This window comes from Paramormyrops kingsleyae, chromosome 16 (genome assembly GCF_048594095.1).
Source record: "Paramormyrops kingsleyae isolate MSU_618 chromosome 16, PKINGS_0.4, whole genome shotgun sequence".
In the NCBI taxonomy this organism is placed as follows: Eukaryota; Metazoa; Chordata; class Actinopteri; order Osteoglossiformes; family Mormyridae; genus Paramormyrops; species Paramormyrops kingsleyae.
Window position 1 is genome coordinate 25,491,122 of NC_132812.1, and position 22,155 is coordinate 25,513,276.

General features: G+C 42.7%; 1 long non-coding RNA gene across 2 annotated transcripts; it reads left to right on the forward strand.

Annotated features, from left to right (window-relative positions):
• Positions 1–3,113: 3,113 nt before the first annotated feature.
• On the forward strand, positions 3,114–17,617 carry LOC111852237 (uncharacterized). Of its 2 annotated transcripts, XR_011982986.1 has the most exons (4): positions 3,114–3,409; positions 4,880–5,001; positions 15,731–15,963; positions 16,995–17,617. It is a non-coding gene; the product is annotated as an uncharacterized lncRNA (long non-coding RNA). The 2 variants fall into 2 exon arrangements; XR_002840184.2 differs by having other exon boundaries at positions 15,731–17,617.
• Positions 17,618–22,155: the final 4,538 nt, after the last annotated feature.

Genomic DNA, 22,155 nt, shown 5'->3' on the forward strand with positions numbered 1-22,155 from the left:
AATTCCCACTGCTTGCTGCCTGTGGATTTCATGACTGGAAAGGGACCCTGTGGGAAAGCCATACCCTTAGGTGGAAGGTGTTGGTGGTTCCTTCACCAAGGAAGCCATTTCAGGGAAGGTTCCCCCTGTATGGGGATCAGGGCCTGGAACCAACAGACAAGGCTAGTCAGAAGTGAATGCTGATTCCCTCAGTCTGTTCTGGGGAGTGGCTGATGGCCTCCCTTCAATGTGGTGATCTCAAGCACCACAGCTTGGTTTGGTATCACCTTTAACATGTAAGTGATCATACTGAATTGAAGCACTTGTGCATTCTGGGGCACTTGCAAGGGTGTAGGTATAATTCAGGTTGGAACAACCTGGCTCTGAACCCCAGGAAGATCAGTCAACTTCAGGAGGCACAGCACTGACTTAACCATCCTCTTCATCAATGGTGAGTGTGTGGAGAGGGTCCACACCTTTTGGTATTTCTGCTGACATCTCCTGGACAGACATCACGGCATGTAACCAAGGAGGCTCACCTGTGGTTACACTACCTGAGGGTCCTCAGGAAGCATAATCTGGATTCCAACCTGCTACTGACCTTCTACCACTCATCAGAGCCTGCTGATGTACTGTATCACAGTATGGTACAGCAGCTGCACCATGGCAGACAGGGAGAGGCTTCAGAGTAATAAAAGCGGCACAATATCAGCTGCCCTCTCACCTTCCTGATGGATCTTTACCCCTCCTGCTGCCTCAGCAGGGCAAAACATCAAGGACAGCTCCCACCCTGGCTCTGATCTGTTTGACTTGTTGCTCTTAGGGAGGTGCAACAGGTGCATCACAGCAAAAGTTTTTTCCACAAAGCCATAACCACCCTAAATGTACACATGCACTGACTGAACAGTAGACTACACAGTCCAACCCCTGGACCTCTATCAACTGTGCAATATCCATTACCTAAACAGTATTAACTGCAATATCTTTGCTCTGTATCCAAAATCCACTACTCACTGCACATGATCATTAGTACCATGTAATACCTAAATGTGATAACCCACACTGCATATCACATTGTGTATTATATTTAAACCCTATTTAGTTATTCTTCCATATGTATATAGTGCTGTAGAACTTTTTGCACTATCTGTCATGTCTACATGTTTGCACTGATGGAGCTGCTCTTAATCCCATTATACATGTGTATAGTGACAAAAGGCATTAATTCATTTCAACAATGGTAGGGACTAGGTCATGATATACTGCTACTGATAAATGAAATACAGAATACACATACAATCCAGTGTCAGCAACTGATTCTCACTAACAGTAGGTGATGGTATTGCCCCTAACATTGATTTCCACCAGTGCTTAATTTTTAAACAGGTGCTGGAGCTTAAAGCAGAAATACACTATGAATAATACCCATACCTGCAATATTTTCTATCAACACTTGTATCAAATTGAAAGACACTCCCTATTAGATGCGTAATGGTCCACAGAGTAACCTCATTGATGTGTGGCCAAGTGAATTTGTTTCGTTGTGCATATGGTGCAGTGTTTCCCTTTCAAATAAATAGTCAGATAAGGGAAACATGCGATAAAAATATCCTGTCATCTTATGGTGAAATACACTGTCTACACTTACAGGAAGCTACCGTGGTCACATTATTTAGCAAGAACTGGTGCTAATGATTCCTCTGATAGAAAGTCTGTTTTCTGTGTTTGCCATTTTAAGTATTCAATCTGGTCGTACATTTCTAGGGTTTGGATCAGCACTACAGACGCCCCCCGCGTTACGATATTTTGACTTTACGATGGGTAAATGTTTTTCACTTCCAGTATGTTCAGTGCTTCAAGTGGGCCGGAACACAGTTCCGGAACTTCTGTATTTTCGTCTTTTGGGTTCCGCCACTTTTTTCTGCGTTCCGGTACTTACTGAAACTGATCCGACGCAGCGACAGTGGCGCGAGAATAGACAATATCACAAGACCGATAAAAGACTACATGTTGTTTTAATGGTTTTTCAGTATCCCATTTGTGAATTAGAAAAAGTAGCCTATACCTATAGGTTATTGCTTGGAAGAATGATTAAATTAAAATCGTTTTTGAACCAACACATCCTAAAGACTTGATTTTTTTTTTCACCGCACAAATGTCAAATGTCGGAAACTTAGAATAACTGCACTTATTTTTCCCCACTTCAAGCACTGAGTATGTTATTCAATAACTTAAATGAGACATTCGACATTTTATTATAAAATAGGATTTGTGTTAATTATTTTGCACAATCGTAGGCTAACGTAAGTGTTCAAAACATGTTTTTAAGGTACACTAGGCTATAATGCTTGTTAGGATAGGTGTACTGTATTAAAATGCCTTTTCTCCTTACGATATTTTTGCCTTATTTTAGGTTTATCAGAACGTAACCCTATCGTAACCTGGCGACAGGCTGTAGTTCTTAGATGTCCGATTTGTTAAATATTATGTTCAGTTTTTTTTTTTTTTTATTTTTTTTTATTTCTCACAAACACTTTCACAAACAACAGGTGTAACAGACTTCGGGAGTGACAAGGTCAAAACAACAAACAAAACACCGCTACCGAACGAACCCAATCTAATCCTGCGTGAGATAAAGAAACTATAAACAGAACAACAATTCTACCACCTAGCTCCCTAAACAAACCAACAATAAATCGTCACGACTCGCAAAACAAAAAGGCAGTCACTCCTTACACACACAGCAAGCACACAAAACACAAGCAACGGTACCGAAGGGAGAAGGCAAACGAGAGATCAAATAAACCAGGAAACAAATCAAACCAAAGCGACAGTACCAAAAACCAAAACCGTCATACACTAATAATCAAAACCAATAAACAAACCAAACACACAAGAAATGAGCAGAGCTCCCGACTCCCGAGTGTTGCGAACTGTAGCCTTTTCTTCGCAGGACCCGGAAATGACGAGCGGCGCATCGGAGTCGTCGTGGGCGGGGTCTGGTCGGTAGAAGAGGCGGAGCCAAGATGAATGGCAGACAAGCTGCCGACGACAAGGCGTGTGGGCGGAGCTGAAGACCCAGCCGGCGAATGGCGACGAGGGCGGGAAGTCCGAAGAATCTGCCAGGACCTCCTGCAAACTCGTACGGCACGTAACAGAAAAAAACATTTCTCTAGTCGTTTGTAAGTTTGGTACCTAGCGAGACCCATAAACATCCACTCAGAGGAAAGTGCAGGTGCTAAACAGAACTTTTATTAATCAGAGAACACAAATAATCCAAAATCGGAATATACCATTCGGGGCTGGTGCAGATCGATGACAACCAGTCTGTAAAATGACACTGATATCGTTAAAAGAAATATTAAAAGTGACACTACAGGATTCTATAAAAAAAGACGGATGTTGGACACCCCAGTCTGCTGGATCAACAGTAAGAGCAAAAGGGTACTTTGACGCTGGTTGTCTTTTCTGTACTTATGTAGTATAATTGTTCTTTTCCTATTCTTTTATACAGTTACAGGTACAGACACTCCACATCACTACACCCCTATTTGTCCAAAAAAAGAGACAAAACACAATAAACAAATTTAAAGATGAGTTTTACTGGCAGCATTATTATAATGATTCTGTTAAAATTTTCTATATATACCTTGATATTATTGTTACATGAATACTTTTGACCCAAAGGCTATTGTTTGCCAATAAAGTAAATTTGTTTGCCAATAAAATAAAATTGTTTGGCAGTAAAAAAGTAGTTTGGTATTCAATGCGAAAAACAGATTGCAAGAAATAGTTACAAGTGAAATTTTAAGGGGAGATGATCTACAGTACCCTGTGCAGAAGTGGTATGTCATCCCTAACTGATGAAAATTTTATCTTTACTTTTTGACAATCGTGACTTTTTACTATAGATGGAATATGTCCATTCTCTGTGTACTGATAGCACCTAACATCTAATGGAATATGCTTTATGAAGTCATCTGTTGAGTATTTGTTTGTTATAGTAAATATTGTATTTATGATTGTTGTTTTATGATTGTTGATATTGTCAGGGTCAGCCCCTGTTGTGGTCCTTGTGTGTCCCATCCCCCGTTTGGCCAGCAGGCATTTGCTGGTCATCCCGTTCTTTATGTTAGTCTTTGTTCTCCTCTGTTACCTGTCTGGTTATGTGACTCAATGTGTTGAGCATGTGGTTGTCTGTGTGCCCTTCTGTCCTGTGTTTGAATCCCACCTCCTCTGTTTTTGTATTTTTTGCTCCCTAGTGTTTCATTTGAGTTTCTCTAGTTCTTGTGTTTGATTTTGTAGTTTTTGTTTTGTTCCTTGTGGCCCTGCTTGTCTTTACCTGTCTGTAATTCCCCAGTGTTGGTTTCTTATTCCTTGGTTTGTTCTTAGTTTCCCTGTTTTTAGTTCCTTTGAGTTATTAGTTTCACCTGTGCCCTGTTTCCCTGGTCTTTGTTAATTAGTCTCACCTGTCCTGTGTTAGTCTCGTTACCCCTTAGTATTTTAGTTCCTGCTTCTGTTCAGTTCCCTAGTGGTTCATTGTTGTTGCTTGTCTAAGCTTTGTTAGTTTGGTTAGATTTGTATTCTGTTTGCCGTCCCAGTTTTTGTTATTTGTGATATTAAGTCTTTAATTATCCCCTTTAGTTTTTGACCCTCGTGGTCCTTTCGGTTTTGTGTTTTTAGTGTTTTCGGTTTTGTTTAATAAACTCCTTTTTATTCTTGGAGCCGCTAGTGGGTTGTCCACCCTTTTTTGTGCCCGATGGCCACGTCCTCGTGTCTGAGCTGCCCGGATCCATGACAGATTTATGATTCTTGACTTTATACGACTAATTTTATCTGCTTAACTTCGATAACTACATAGCTAGTCAACTAACATCATCTTTGGTTACCTTATTACCAGGCCAGACTACTTTCAGGCCCTGAGCTCCATGCATTAAATGCCTTCCCTGGAAGGAGGTTTCTTTCAGCTCCAAGGATGAAATCATTGGAATGACCCTACTGAGACCTTCCAACCATCTAATGGTGAGTCAAAAATCCATGAGCAGCAAGCAGTGTGATGTGACTGATTGGGGGTTCTGGGCAGTCCAAAAATGTATTTGGGAGCCAAGAATTAAGCAGCTAACTGCACCATTTCAAATAATACATGTGCTTTATTTGGGTCAGAAGTGTCACTTCGCCATCCTCGTTCCGTGTTTTTCCCTGCTCCCTGGGCTCCTATATAGCTCAATGGTTTGAGCTAGTGGCTCAGGGGCTGAGTTCAACACTGGTCAGAGGTCAGCCTCATCTGTTACTTAATATTTATTGGTTAACTGTTTTCCTTTGTCTGTTACTATCTATTTTAGGTTTACCCTACTGATGCCTTATATTTGCCTTAATTTTATTCTGCTTATTTATGTTCCTAGTATCTTCTAGTGTTTGCCTTTAGTGTTAAGGTTTCTAGGTTTCTGTGTTTAATTGCAATTGATTCCACCCGTTTCTTGTCATGTGCCTATCCTGATTGGTTGATTTGGTTATGGTCTGCACCTGCCCCTTGTTAGCCTTGTCTGTATATATGCAAGTGCCTGCTCTTGTGCTGTTCATTGTGGCTTGTTGCATTTTTGATGGTTATTCCCTATTGTAGTTTTCTGTTTTGCTCCCTGTCCTTATTTCCACTTTCAGTTTTATTTTGACCCCTTGCAGTCCCTTTTCTCGGTCTCTCCCTTTCTGTTTGTTTCTGTTAAATGAAACTTAAAACTTATCGGAGCCGCTGCGTGATTCATTCCTCCTTTGCTATACCCCACCATAACACAGTGCCCTTGGTTTCCAGCATAGTCCACCTGCAACCACCACGTTAGGGGGAAAAACAAACAATGCAAAATATGGCAGGTAAGTTAGGTGGCTCCTTCCATCCTGGTACCATGCACAGCTTGGCACAGGGCAGAAGGTACCTATCCCTTCAGCATATACAGCTGTCCAGGCTGACTACCCATGGGAGGACCCTGTTGGATAGCAATGGGACCCAGAACACCTGTGCCTTGAGCACCTGCAGGGGCAAGAAGGGTGCCTCAGTCACACCAACACAAGCCACCAGAGCATCTTCTGGGCAGAGCCAAGCATACCTGCTACACCTGCAGGTCCACAGCTGGTGTCACAGCAGCCACACACCTGGTCATTCCCATCCACAGACATCCACCTGCAATGGTAATGGCAATTGTTTAGCAGCTCATCTCATCCATCATAATCCTGGAGCTGCTCACCTTTCAGTGGCAAACAAGGAAATAGCTGCTCACATTCCATTTCCTAAAGAGCAATTCTCTAATTTCTGAGAGCTCACATCCCATGAGACCTTAATGGTGGTGGTATTTAGTTTTGAGATGTTTACACCCTGTGACACATTGCTGTACATGGATAACCTAAATGTCTTAGGCATGTACTGCCTCCACACAGGACAAGAATGAGGTTAAGGGAAAATCTGTTTGAAATTGTTTAGGTATAACCTCATTTCTTGCAGCTTCTTTGGATCTGCATTCAAACGGAATAGTAAAATGCAGTGCATTTTAGGAATCCTTTAGAACTATATTCCAGAGCTTTCCATGTTTCACCTTTAACTAATTTGCTTTATGTAGGTGCATGTTTTTTTTTCCTTGTTCCATGCCCCTAGATAATTAGATATTTGAAAAGTCAAAATTATTAGTTTGAGGAATTATGTCAGTCATACTTCAACTGTCAAAGCTGTCTAATTTAGCATGAAGTAATCAAACTTGAAATTTGACACTTAGGCAAAGGAAACAGGAAAAACAAGTCTGCCCTTGTTTTTAGTAACAGGTGAAAGTGACTGGTCATCATACTGTCTGATTCTGTGCCTACTGAGATGGAAGTATCCTGGCATGGCTACACATGCACTACCCCATCGACCTACTAAGGCAAACATTTGATTAGATGCAGAATACTCTGCGCTTTCAGTGTAAGCGCTACTGTTGGCTAGGAATGGGATTCTAATCCCCCATGTTCAGTTGCTGGATACTTAGCCTTTCCATATACGCTAAGCCTAACCTTGTACAATAGAACTCCAGCTGTTATGTGGCTCATACGCCGATGTTCCAGCTGAACATGGATACACTTTAGCAGTGTACATGTGCACTTTGTCAGGGTATATTGTGCTATTAGTTATTCTGAGACTGAGCACTCCCTGTGCCCCATGCATTTTTTTTTTTAAACATTTGACAGTTTGCAGGGAGATGGATAGAGGCTGAGACATTAATGTGCCTGCACAGCAAATTAATCAATTTTCCATTATCTCAGCCACTCACACTCATTGCTTCTGATCTACGAAGCCTTTGGGCGACACCAAATGACCACTGTAAGGTGGATGTGTGAAGGAAGACACAGTAACACAGAGCCCCCCCCCCCCATAGTTCGTATCCTCACGTGTCCATCACATTTTTATGCCACAGCATGACATCAATGCATGTCAGGTGTCCTCAGCTGACCCGTAACCTCATGTTAGTCACATGGCTGCTGCCTGGGGTCACCCAAGCTCCCTGTTGGTGATGGAATCGCCCGATATCCAGGACGCTGCACGGTGTCGCACCTAACGCTCAGCCTAGAGCACGCTAAACCATTACTGTGTGCCGCCGGTCATGCACTCCTTTCACTCATTTAACGTTCCGTTCACATTTCAACATGTGCCCTATTGGCTCAGCCCTCATAACAATGTGACCCCTGCTTTGGCCTCATTCTCGGTGTCTCCCTTATTTATTTGAAACTTAGAGAATAAAGTGATTGAAAATGTAAGACAATAAAATGGATGTGTCACTGGAAAATATTTATTTGCAACCCAATGGTAGAATGTGAAAGCTGGTAGAGTAGATACTAAAGGAGACTGAGTCTCTGCAGGATAGAGTGGTGGGTAAATCGAGAGGTGGGCATGTCGAAAGGTGACGTGTGCAGTAGAGCAGGTGTGCCAAAAGGTTATTTCTATTGGCTGAAAATGCTGTAAAAGAAACGTCATTTGAGAAAGAGACCTGACATTTGTCTGATGCGTAGGCAAGGCAACGACTATGATTGGCAGACATAATTAAATTCCTGTTTCATATTTGTTCATAAAGTGTAAGACATTTCCTATGCTTGCTTGCACTTACTACCATACTTCTAGAAAATGCAAAGCTAGTTGCTGCACATGTGTGGTTCCACCCATTTTGCCGCACTTAATGCTGTTGACACACCCACCTTTCAACACGGCAAAGAAAATTGACGCGCCCACTATCCTTTCGATATGCCCACTACTCCAACCTGCAGAATCCTGTGCTTCGTCTATTGGAGTACCAGTTTCATTAGGTCACTTTAAGGTTTCCTTTGCAGAGATCACAATAAGGGAATCCCATCAACGTCATATTAAACATTGCCAAAATTCCCCACAGTGGGAAACACCCACCTTTGAAAGCGTTTAATTTGTTTCCTGTTACACAATTAGCATCAGTAGCATCCAGTGATGACTGAGCATCTCCTCCCAATTATTCCTTTGATATTTACCATGACAGCTCTCTAGAGTGATTCTCATTGTACAGAAAAACCGAAATCACTTCAACTTAACCGTCAGTTTTCCTTTCCTGGGTGTCAACAGAAAAACATGTTTGCGTGATTCCCATGCGCATGTGACTGCTGCAGGAGATCTGTCATGATGTTTTGACGATGTCACCACTCAGACGATGGGCCATGCATCAGCCTAGGGAAGAGGAACATGTGCATTTTTATAGTCAGTAATTTCCCATAAAACACCCAGCCATCCGATAGACAGGAATGACGACCGTGGAGCAGATGAACGCAATAAAGGGTTATTGAGAGGGCTTTTAAATCCTGAGGATTCACAAAATATGCTTAACTTTCCATTTTTTGATGCATACAGGCTAAAGTTAGGCAATATTGCATCCTATCAGGGAGTTATGAATTGGCAGTTCCTGAGGCAAATTACATGATGATAATGCTCATCATAGAAAAATATTAACAAAGAAGGGTAGGTCAATCACAATTTCTTTTTTGAGATGCCATATGTATGATTTGAGTCTGGGTTGCGTAACACACCCCCTTGTGGAGGTGATGATATGTACAGAAGAAGATTACCTTACTCCAGCATCAGCAGGTACCTATCATCTCATATAAACCAGCAGATGGCTCTTCTGGACCTATGGCTGCCATGTGATGCAGGATAATTTCTAGGGTCTGAATGTGGATTTGTAACCAGAGGGTTCAAGCTTTCTGTTGTACCTTCGCAATGTAGCTTGCAGTCATGCGATAAAAGCATCCAGCGGCAGAAATGGTAGCAATGGGTGAAACAAGGCTTTGAACCCAGTATTGGGTCGGATTATCTTTCACTATCAACTCATTTTCTGTTACTTATTTCATCGGTTCCTATTGGGTTAAACATGATGACCACCCATGATAACCACAAACTCTAGGGTTTGACTTAATACTGAATAAGTATCAACTAACTAGTAACCTGAGTCCGTCGTTACTAGGGATCTCATCATGGCCCCTGGCGCCTGTTTTTATCGAGCCAAAATCGCAGTGTCATTTTGAAACCTTCCCATCATGGATGGACTGGGATTAAAAATCGATCCTGGACTTTGGGGTTTCACCCATGGTGAATTTTTTTTGTTCTCATCCCTATCACCAGGCCCTGTTCACTCTCCAGTCTGTAGCCAGTCTTGCAGTGATAAGTCAGTCTTGCAGTGAAATGTCTCTCCAACATTTTGCCCTGTGAAACCCTGGTATGATTAACAGTTGACAGAGGTCCCGGGGGGTGAAATCGCTCTAAAAACCACCCGCGCAGGTACTCCATGTCTTAGCAAATGCTGTGATCTAATGCTTTTGTCCTCCATGGTCTTAGAAGGTTGTGGGGATGTGATTAGACTGATCCTAAGCTCTAGAGATGCTTTCATTCATGTGTATAGTTTTCCTCATAGCAAGTTATATCATTAAAACAACAAAGAGGACTAACTTACATCCAGTAACACGGTACCTAACCTGCTGCTGTAATTAATTCCTTGATTATTAATTCTCGCCATTGGTTTAACTGATGCATCTTCTGGACACCACCAAAGTCGGCATAGATGTATAAGTAGTTGAATTAATTGAGCAGAAAAAAAGTTCCAAATTTTAAATGCAGGCAAGAACAAATGACTTCCGTGTAGACACGGATTTCACCTGCAGCTAGGAAGGGATGACTGTAGCCCTGAGCAGTAGACCACTGGAGATGAGATGAATTTTTTTAAAAGGACCCAGCTATAGTGAGAATGTGTGTGTATCCTGCATTAAACACAACACACCTTCTCGGTTATTGAGGAGCTGAGGGTCTGTTATTCTATTTATTAAAATTAAATTTAAGTCACATAAATCAAGTGAAACAGGAACGCTGCATCTGATTTGGTGGTCATATGACCTGGTCATGCTGCTGTGTGTGTGTGTGTGTGTGTGTGTGTGTGTGTGTGTGTGTGTGTGTGTGTCATTGGCTCAGTGGAGGAGTACTACATGAGAGCGGACTGAGGCAGACTGATGACAATTAGGCCCCCACCGTACTGAAGTGTGTCAGCCATTACAGGAGTCTGTGTTTCTGTTATGGAGAAACACTTCACTTTATGACAAGTGAGGTGGTTGTTTTGAAAGTGCTAATCTGAACATGCACTGTTAAACCAGCAGGGTCATGACTTAAGAACATAAGAAATTTACAAATGAGGAGGCCATTCGGCCCATCAAGCTCATTTGGGGAGAACTTAACTAATAGCTCAGAGTTGTTAAAATCTTATCTAGCTCTGATTTAAAGGAACCCAGGGTTTTAGCTTCCACTACACTAGCAGGAAGACTATTCCATACTCTAACTACACGCTGTGTAAAGAAGTGCTTCCTCAAATTTTGTTTTAAAATGTTCTCCCGCTAATTTCCACTTATGGCCACGAGTTCTAGTATTTAGACTAATATTGAAATAGTAATTTGGCTGAACAGCATCCAGACCCGTTAGAATCTTATAGACCTGAATCATATCCCCCCTTAGTCTCCTTTGCTCAAGGCTAAACAGATTCAGTTCCGCTAACCTCTCCTCATAAGACATTCCTCTAAGACCAGGAATCATTCTCGTAGCTCTTCGTTGCACCTTTTCTAAAGCAGCAATGTCCTTCTTGAGGTATGGTGACCAAACCTGCACACAGTATTCTAGGTGGGGTCTTACCAAGGAATTATACAAGTGTAACATCACCTCCCTTGACTTAAACTCCACACACCTAGAGATATAACCCAACATTCTATTGGCCTTTTTTATTGCTTCCCCACACTGGCGAGAGTGGGACATGGAAGCATCAACATACATACCTAGATCTTTCTCGTAATCAGCTACCTTTATTTCAGTGGAACCCATAAAATATCTGTACTTTATATTTCTGCTCCCTGCATGGATTACCTTACATTTATCTGTGTTAAATTTCATCTGCCAAGTATCAGCCCATTCGCTAATTAAATCCAGATCCCTTTGAAGCCTCTCTGCTGCTAGATCAGTATCTGCTACACCGCCCACCTTGGTGTCGTCTGCAAATTTTACCAGTTTACTGTATGTATTTGTGTCAATATCATTAATGTAAATTAGGAACAATAGTGGTCCTAAAATTGAACCCTGCGGTACCCCACTATGAACGGAGGCCCACTGTGACATTGTGCCTCTAATAACTACTCGCTGCTTCCTGTCAGTTAGCCAGTTTTTGATCCAAACTGCCACAGTTCCTAAAATCCCTGCAGCTTTAAGCTTTAGCAAGAGCCGTTTGTGGGGGACAACATCAAAGGCCTTCTGGAAATCTAAGTAAATCACATCATAGGCCTTTTTGTGATCAATTTCACTTGTAGCTTCCTCAAAGAACTCAAGTAGATTCGTTAAGCAGGATCTACCTCTCCTAAATCCATGTTGGCTATCCTTTATAATGTTATTTGCATCTAGGTAATCTACCATTTTCATTTGAATTATAGCTTCCATTATTTTTCCAGTAATGCTAGTTAAACTGATTGGCCTATAGTTTGCTGGATTACTTCTATCCCCTTTTTTGAATATGGGTGTTATATTAGCATGCTTCCACTCTGATGGTACCACACCCGCAGATAAAGATTTCTGGAATATTAAAGTTAAAGGTTGGCTAATAATATCCCTCATCTCTTTTAAAACTATAGGTAAGATGCCATCAGGCCCCTGCGATTTATTTATTTTGAGTTTAGCTAGGCTTAGTATCACATCAACCTCAGTTATACATATATTGGTCATAGACGATGCTGTATTCGTACTAATTGGATCTGACTGGTCTCGTTGAAGCCAGATGCCCTGCAATGCTCAATAGTCTAAGGCAGCGTTTCTCAACCAGGGACCCCCAGACAGGACTGTCTGCCAGGTAACTGGGAGGGAGCAAAGACATGGACTGTCTGGGGATCCCTGAGGACCAGGTTGAGCAACACTGGCCTAGACCAGTGGTCCAGCTCAGTGTTAGGAGAGAAGCCCAGGGGGATTATGGGTAACCAAGCTTTAGAAACCCACTGGAAGCATATGGGAAACTGTCAGCAGAGTAATAAAGCCCCCCCCCCCCCCCAAAAAAAAATTGATGACTGGAGTAAATGGAACATAATTAATTGTGAGGCATTGCAGTGTTTGGAAAAGGAGGACCCGAGCTGGCACCAGCATTACACTCTGATGAAATGTGAAATATGGATGAAATATGTGATCAGTAACAATGGCAGCATCGTGCTGCGAAATTATGACATGACACTGATACAACTGGCTGCCAGATGCACATTAGCTTAGATTGTGCCAGTTTTCACCAGTGAAAGTAATGGCCTGTGACTATCCTGTGAACTGCACATGAAGGTCAAAACAGGCGTGGTGTGTGTGTGTGTGAATGTGTGTGTATTTGCAATTTCTGTTGGAACTATACAGTATTTCCCCACAATGTGAAAAACCTGGAACGTTTTACCTATGGGATCATTTTTTCTGGTCCCTGCAAAGATAACCTCAATTTGATAAAAATGTGTGACTGCAATCAAAAACCTAAAAATGCCAAAAGTCTCGCATTTTGTTTGGTTACTTACGGTTAAGGTTAGGGCTGGATAGTGGCTTAGGTTGTTGGGATTAGGGTTATGCTTATAGAGATTAATGGAGAATCCCCATGAAGATATGAATAAATGGACTGTGCCTGTATGTGTGTGTCTGTACTTCCTCAGTACTTGGATTTCACCCAGCACTCACTAAATGATACTTTGGTTTCTGGTTTGTTTTTTGTTTGATTAGTGTTCAATGGCTAGAGTGCCAAAGTGCAAGTCATACTACATGTTCCCCAGAGTGCGAAAGACGACATGGATCTTGGAAGCAGAAACGTACTGGGATTTTTTTTAAACAATAATTTTCCCATCCAATTTTGATAAATGCTGTTTTCTAGGGACTCTTAATAAACAAGCAAAATAAATAAACAAATCAATAAGTAAAAGTGACAATCTGAATTTATCAAACTGTATACTGGCCATATGCTATTTTAGAAAATTCTTAAATGTTCACAAGTAGTAACTTAACATGATCTGTGTTTTGACAACCAAGTTAATCAAAGCTTTTCCAAAGTATGTAAACAGATTTTGATTCCTTGTTGATATTCAGCATTTAATGTTTTCTTGTATTCATTATTTATTAGCATGCCATTTATCACACAGGGTGTATTTGTATTTTTTTATCTATAATATATATATATATATATTATGCGCACACACGCATGTGTGTGTGTTAAAGCAGATACATGCTAATACAGCACAGCAATATAGCATTTACAGCAGTAAACATCCATCCATCTCTCCGTCCATCCATCCATTTTCTATATCTGTGCACGGGTTCTGGAGCCTATCCTGGAAACTACAGGTGCAGGGCAGGGAATAACCCAGGACAGGGGCACCAACCGACAATATAAGCTGCTGTTGTGACTCACAGGATGAAGGACTCCTGGGAAGGCATTAGGAGAACAAAAGGAGCTTTATTAAAATAAAACTAAAGATGGACTGGAAAACAAACAGGACTGCGAGGGATCCAAAATGAGGAAACTGGTAGCGGGAAGGCCACAAGCAGACAGGAGGACTAACAAGGGGCAACAAACAGGTTTGGCTCATCAGGGCCACGTTAGGGACGAGACCGGAGGGTCAGGCAAGTAGGATGTGGCGGCTGCTTCTTCTAATATTAACATTTACCCATTTACATTACCCATGATACATTTACCCATAATACATTTCTGCTTTCCATGGTTGGTTGTAAGTTGCAGTTGTTGTATCCTCCAAATTTTCGTAATTGAAGCATATACTGTGTCCTTGATGTTCTGCCTGGTTTATGACAGTTGGTCTTACATACCGCTAATGATCGTAATGTAAACACACAGACACGGCAAAAAAAAAAACATCTACTACTTTTTTTTAATTTCTAGCAATATTTGGATCAATAGCAGCTCACAGCAAAGGTCACGTGTGAGTTGTAATACATTGTTTAAGATATCTGGAATGGAAGGAGTCAATGCTGTCCTTTTTACAACTTTTGAAATTTTAATTTACTGGGAAGTCCAAGATATGGAGGCAAGTGCCAGTCATTGTCAAAGTGCAGGGGGTGCTGGGACACAGTGACAGTGATGTAACATCAGTATGATGACCCATGACTTGGGGTTTGCTAAAGGGTCTCAGTTTTGTTTGTTGGTTGTCAGGTTTTTTTCTTTATATCATTAGCAGTATCTCTTTACCTAACGATTTTAATATGATCCCATCCCCTGCTATTGCCATATAATATAAACTATTCTTTTTTTTTTTTTGCATTTCCTTATATTCACGTTTAATTAACGATGTAATGATAAATCCAGGGAATCCATTTCGCAACCCATTCATATTGTTTTCAGAAACTGAAAAGGTTGTTAATGTACCTGAAATTATACATTTCATTATTACCATGAAAATGGGAAACGTCTTTCCTTGTTACGGGAAAGGATATGCAATTAGACACAATGGATAATCTGTACTTGCATTCAGACATTACAAAAGACGAGCTGTACCCACCTGAAAGTGTCTCTCAAGGCCCTTGTGATCCAGTGAAGACAGCTTCAAGCTTCCTCTGATTACACCTTCAGAAACATGACAGCTCTGATTACTTTTGAATTTATTATTATTATTATTATTTTTTGCCAATTGTTCTTTCATGTTTACTTTTCAGACACTGTGAAGAACAGTTTTTATAGCTCGTACCATGTGCACAAGCACTTCCATTTGCAACAAAATTTAATACAAACCTCCCTTTCAAATCTTGCTAAAAACCATTAAAATTCAGGATTTATTTATTTATATTTTGCTTTTTTTCCCCCCACTAAAGCTTAGTCATGCTTTTAATGAATTCTGCCATATCAGCAACATTTGAAAGATCTAGCAAAACTCACCATTTTTAAATCGTACTCTTTGAGCTTTATACCAGTGCTGGTAAGGAACTAGAAAGGACCAGAAACCAGTATTGGGGTCGTCACCATAACAGGGATGACTCCAGAATGGCTCCAGAATTACTCCTAACTGTGATATACAACAGCTCCCTGAAAGCTTTGGTCTGGGTGGTTGATAGGGGGCAGAAAGCTCTTCCATGTTCCCCTGCACGCTGTTTAGGTGTTTGATTGGATTTCATCATGGCTGGTTGCAGGACCCTGGTATCATGCTCACAGGTAATCAGCAAGCGTGATTGCTTATCCCCCAGGTGGGACCAGCCTCAGACCATTCTGCACCTCACCCTTCCTGACAGCTCGCAGAAAACCTCATGCCCCCATCTCCACACCAACTGAAAGGCTATTCTGAACACCTGTCTCTTGGGACAGCTAAAAGTGTGAGATCCATCCATTTGTTCTATGCATGGTCATTGGGGTTCAGAGCCTATCCCGGGATCTACAGATGCAAGGCAGGGAATAACCCAGGACAGGGCGCCAACCTAAGGTATGTGATGGTTTAACAAAGTATTGTAATAAGCTGCCTTTAAACAGACATGCATAATCAAAAGCAAATCTTAATTTAAATGCATCCTGAATTCACTGTGTTTATTTAGGAATTCTAGTTTATTTAGGTTATACGCAATTGAATGATTATATCTAGTGGCCTTCGTTGCCATAGCTTAAGATGGGCATTTCATTTTATGGAGCTGATTAATATATATAGATTATTCCTCTTCCAGAGAATAAATAAGAGACCCAGACTGGTGAGACCTCGGGTTCCTGTACTGGTGATTATTTTCAAAGTAGCCACTCCCTCTCATCTCATATCATCTCAGCCATCACTCAAGCTTGTTCATAAACAGAGAAATATCTAATATTCTAACTCAACGTAAAGCCCACGAGCATTACATATGGCAACAGATACTCCAGTAGACTGATTTTGTCTATGCTGAATATCTGTTTATTGACAAAGGTAAAAACCAGCATATGAGCACTAATTACATAATTGTAGACCCATTTTTTTTTTTTTTCCAATGTTGCTATGATGGCTGAGTGATCTTGACTTGAAATCCAATGGGGTTTCCCAATGCAGGTTCAAGTCCTGCTCACAGCAGCAACCAGGTGTTCTGTCTTTGTTTTCCACAGTACAGTGGTTATGTTCACCAGCTGCAAAAGGTATACATAACTATAGGTGCATGACCGTTCTCAGGACATGAATCTGCATTCTTCTGGGTAATTATCCACAGTCTATTATACGTCTTCTATAGCTGCTTGACTAATTCAAGTTTCAGTGAAGAGTCCAGTTTTCAAGATTTCGGTTTGAAATGCTGTGAATGTTTCCTAAGAGAGGCTCTCCTAGACTCCGATTTTGCTTTTGAGTGGATCATTAGAGTCAGATGAAGCCCACACGCGTGCAAATCGCCTTTTGCTGGAGCTCAGGTAGGCTGCTGTAATATTACACACGGGTTTCACATGAATGACAACCTCCTGTCCTTCAGCTGCACCTGAACATGCTCCTCCTGCTTAATTCCTCAGACTGCTCCCCTGATGGCGCTCTACTCACCTTCTTCATGGGTCTCCAGGCTCTTGTAAGCTAAAATGCATTTCTACTGAAGCACAACATATACAAATTACAAATGGTTCATATCTTCTTTTTTAGACATGCTTGGTACTGTATGTTGATGACTCCTGCTGGAAAAAAAACAGCTAAAAACCTCCACCCTTATCTGTCAGGATTGGGCCCTTTCATTATCTGTTTCCCATTTCGCCAGCAGGTGTCACTGGTCATCCTATTTGGTATTAGCTTGATTTGTTTTTCCCTACTCCCCAGGCTGCTGCATGGCTTAATGGGCTGAGCCTAGGCTATGTCATCTAGGCGTCCCCTTCTGTTGTGGGTTATAATTTAACGTGTGTTTCTTTATATTCTCTTAGTTTATGATGTATTTGTGTATTTCTGCTACAGTTCCTTGCGTTTGCTCCCTGTTATTCCCTGTTGTATCGGTCTGTTACCTTTGTTATTTTAGCCTCTTCTGGTGTTTGATTCTTTGTCTGTTGATTACCCTCACCTGTGCCCCTGTGTTATCAGTGCTGGTTAAATGCCCATACCTGTCTCTTGTTTTTCCTCATCGTGTATGTATTTCAGTTCCTGTCCTGTTCTTCTCGTGAGTTCAGTTGCATTGCTTGTTGCCTTGTCGTTCATTCCCTGTATTTGCTGTGTTTGTTCCTGTGCTGCTCCCTGTTTTAGTTCTTACGTTTTACCTACCTGACTTTTTTAGACCCCTCATAGTGCCTTTTATTTTCCTGTTACCCTTTCGTGTCCGACCAGTAAAATCCCCTTCCCCTGGTGCCTTACCGCGGACCATCCGTCCTTCACCATGCCCTGGCCATACCCACTTATTGTCAAAGATGGTCTTCGATGGTCATGTCCCAGCTATTGTTGCTTTTTGATGGTTTAGCTGGTTGGGTCATCAGTTGGTCATACTGGTGTGACCAGCCTGTCAAGTTGACCATACTGGTATGACCAACTAAATCAGTTAAAATGACCGTCATAAGCTGGTATGACCAACTAAACCATCAAACGATCATGCAAAAACACACCTGTATTTATCATAAATTGGTCAACCAGCTCAACCAGCTTAAGCTTAAACTCTTAAGAGATGTTACAACGTGCATAATCATTTACCACTTAACTTCTCATCCTGTGATTTTTTTCCTGCATATTTGGTCTTCTGAAACTCACTCATTAAATAACAAATACATGTAAACTTATGTACAGATTATAAATGACTAATGTATAATGTTTTTATCTATATTTTGAAAATTCTCTTTTGATATCTGCGTGACTTTTTGACTTTTCCTGTTTTCAAGCACCAACTTCCTTAAATCAAATCCAAGTCAAATATCAATAGGAACATCCATCTAGATGTGTAAGACCTCTGACTCATATACAGTTAATCATATAATTTTATCTTGTACAGTATAAGAAGAATCAGGCCTGTATGGTTCAACAAGAGTACTTTATCAAATAGCATGAGCCATAAATGCAGTTGGAGATGTCTACATCCTGGCTTTTGAAAGCGGCCCTCTTTTGAACAGACACTTGGAGTCGCTTCCCCGTGACGTGACGCTTGTGCAGTCAGAGTAGCTTTAATATCGCGGCACTTTGTGAGCTTAAGAGCCCCGGCAATTGCGGCTCCCTTTCAGCAAACATTCGTAAAATGCTAAGCGGTACGTCAACGCCAGCTCTGCCCGTGCCGCTGAGAGATGGCGGCGCGTCCTGTTTGCGCAACACAGCTGCAATAATCCAAACTACACAAATTTCTGCCCCGAGGGACTGCACGACCCCCCCACCTAGAGAATTCGGGGAAGGTGAGACACTGACTGATATCACACTGAACCTAACTGGCAGGTACCGACTCACAGTAGGTCCGACGTAGAGCTTTATTAACATGTACTAACATATACTGACTGACAAGTTACAAGACTCATCCCTGCCGAATGGTTAAAACTAACAACATTCTCCTCTCAGCCGACTCATAGTGTCTGACTCGAGGTACAACCTCAAGCCTACTGATAGGCACAGACCCTACACAGGAACAGCGCCTACACTAACACACAGGGCAAACAGGGGGGCTGAACTTAATAAAAGTGATGGAATAAGACGTTGGTGTTTTATGTTCTCTGTGCTGCACTGCCTAGTTACCTTGATATCTGTCCTCTTTGGGGAAAAAATAGAAAGGAGAAATCGGGTTTATTACTAGAGAGCAGTCAGTAAATTGCTGGCCGCCCGAACCAAAGAAGAAATAAATAGGGTTGGAAAATGCGATCGACCCTGGATTAGTTGGGGTCGCTGCTCGAAGGCATGTAGGTGGCTGTATTTCTCTGATACAGGCTTGACGCCATAGATTTTATTTTCGCCTCACCTCGCCCATTATCACCCCCCACCCTCCCCCCCCGTCCCACGTCCCCTTGCTATTGTTGCTCTGCCGGAGTGCATGCCTTTCGATGTCCGCTGTAATCTGTGCTCCGTCTGCTGAACTGAGCAGTGTCCCTTGGCCGTTATGTCTTCGGGAACCAAAGACGCTGCAGTTCCTGCATCAGGATAAGGCCCTTCAGTGCAGGCTGCTCAGTGCTGAGCACCTCAGCGATGTCTGGTGGTGTGAAACTGTAAATAACTGTAAATAACACGGCAGCCGGGCTAACGGATCGTTTTGCACAAAGGGGTCCGTTGGGCAGCTAAATGACATAAAAACAGTCGAGATGGAAGAGCGGGAAACGGGCCCCAGACTCCGTTTGTCAGACTGCGGCAGAGCAGTTTATCGCTGACCCGGAAACGCGGAGGCAAATTCCTACTTATCAGAGGTAATTTGTTTTTTAGCCCCCACCCCTCCCCCCCCCAGCAGCAGACGTGGCAAATAAAAGGAGATAAGATGCAGCCATGCAGTGCTGAATTATGGCTCTGGGTGTGTGTGAGTTATGGGTCCTCTGCGGTGTCCCACAGCCGGCTGGGGAAGTCGCACATTTAAAAAGACCCTCACTCTGTGGTTGCCACCACTGCCGACCTCGTGTCCTCTCAGACAACGACGGGACAATGCCCCCCCCCCCCCCCCCACTCCCCATTCAGGCCACCCGCAGCTCCTCAGCGTCCCACAGAAGAACAAGAATCTCTTAAAGACATCAGGGGTCTCTGACGAGCTTAGAGAGCATGCAAGCCATTTATCCCCTTTTGATGTTTCCTACTTTCACATGAGTGTTTTTTGCTGATTTATAAGATGCCTTGAATAAATTTAACAAGTAACTTGAAAGACTGATGTAAGGCTTTTCTTTATGTTAATAAATCTGATTTATAAGCTGTCCCAATTTTGCACCGAGACTCAGTGGAGGGTGAAATATGCATGAACAAAACGATCGCCCCGCATCTAAATTTTGCCTCTGCTTGCTTGAAGATCCACGGAGGGGAGGTTTCCGAAATACGCCCGGTGGATGCTGCGGGTAAAAGTCAGCATGTTTATCCGGCAGCGCTGGATTCCCATGAGTATCTGGAGATGTTTGTGTAACGAAGACGTGGGTGACTGACTTCACCAATCACTGCAGCGCATGTAAATCCGAAGCGGATCTTCTTGCCGGAGCAGGTCGTCGACAAAAGCTGGGGCACAGATGTAAGGGGTTAAAGTGCTGTGGAGAGCTCCAGCCTCCGTCTTCGCTGAGTTAGGTTCTCAGCTACCGCGTTGGACACTTTAATTTTACACACTGTGACTACAAGGGACATTAGCATTTATTATACTGCAGCTATGGTGACCCAGGGCCAGGTATCCTGTGGCAACTTGCGGGGCAACTTCGCCTCCTCCTGCCCAAAAGAATGATGGCAGCCGTCAGCGACACAGCGGGCCGGTGTAATAAGAATCCTGAAACGTTCATCGATTCACCCGCCTCCACACTTAACCAGCAGACAATATGGATGAGATGTACAGGAAGATGCCTGCCCCCCCCGCCTCCCCATGAAAGAGAAGAGGGGATCCGTCTCCCTCTTCCGCCCAGTGCAGGCTGCATCATCCCAGATAACGTTGACGGGCCGATGCTTCAAAGTCACAGTGGCTCGCTCGCCCACTGCCATCTCAAATGCCGTCCCGTTATTCCACGGGTCTCTGCCTCCCCATGCGCCAAATCCTTCATCGATCAGCCGAGGACTCGCCTGCTCACGTCTCAGAGGACAAGTGTGACGAGACAATAATTTTTTTAACAAATTCTTCTTAGCCTAGAACACTTTGATGGCAATAGCCACATACAGTAGGGCGGAGAGAGACTATCTGCCTGGCAGACGGTATGACCCGGTCACTTCCACACTTTCACGCCTTATCTACCTTTATGCCGCTGTATATTTTAGCGAAGCAAATCGAGGTTAAGCACCTTGCTCAAGGTTACATGGGCACGACCCCTGCTGGGAATTTCTCCCTTCGAATCTGCGGTCATGAGCTCAGCCCCTTTACTGCACCTGTGCTTGCAGTTCACCCCCCTGTCCAGTGTGTGGCACAGCAGAGCCGGAGTCATATATGACAGTGTTTCTCAACGCGGTTCTCGGGGACCTCCAGACGGTCCGAGTTTTCGCTCCCTCCCAGCTCCCTACTGCAAAAATATGGTATGTCTTGCAGGGAGTTGGTAGGGAGCAAAAACACGGACCGTCAGGGGGCAGCTAAGAACTGCATTGAGAAACATTGCTCTTTATGATTATCTGCAGTAGCACTGCATTGACTGCAGAGGAACTGCAGATTAGTGATACTGCGGCAATGGACGCCTTCCTAAAAGCTGGTTTCTCTTTACCTTACAGATGTCTTCTCTAACCCTCTGACAAACACCGATTAATAAGTATTTTTTGAGGCTGGGTGGTGAGATGATCAAACTCACCCATTTGGAATCAAGGCACACACTAAGTATAGTCTGTTACCAAAGTGCTACTGTGGCAGGAGCGCTGTGCTATTGTACGGTTCGATTTCTGTTAGCAGCCTGTCCCCTAAATTGCATTTTCTCTTCTCCAAAGCAAGATGCTTTTCTTAACCGAAAAAACTGTGCTGTTTAGCCACAGTGCGGCCGGCGATATCGCCCCCGGGGTCAGAAGCATCCGCCGATGAGAAACCGAAGCCCGTCCAGGGAGCAAACATCAACCTAAGCGGGAAATGAGAAGTTTTGATTAAAAAGAGAA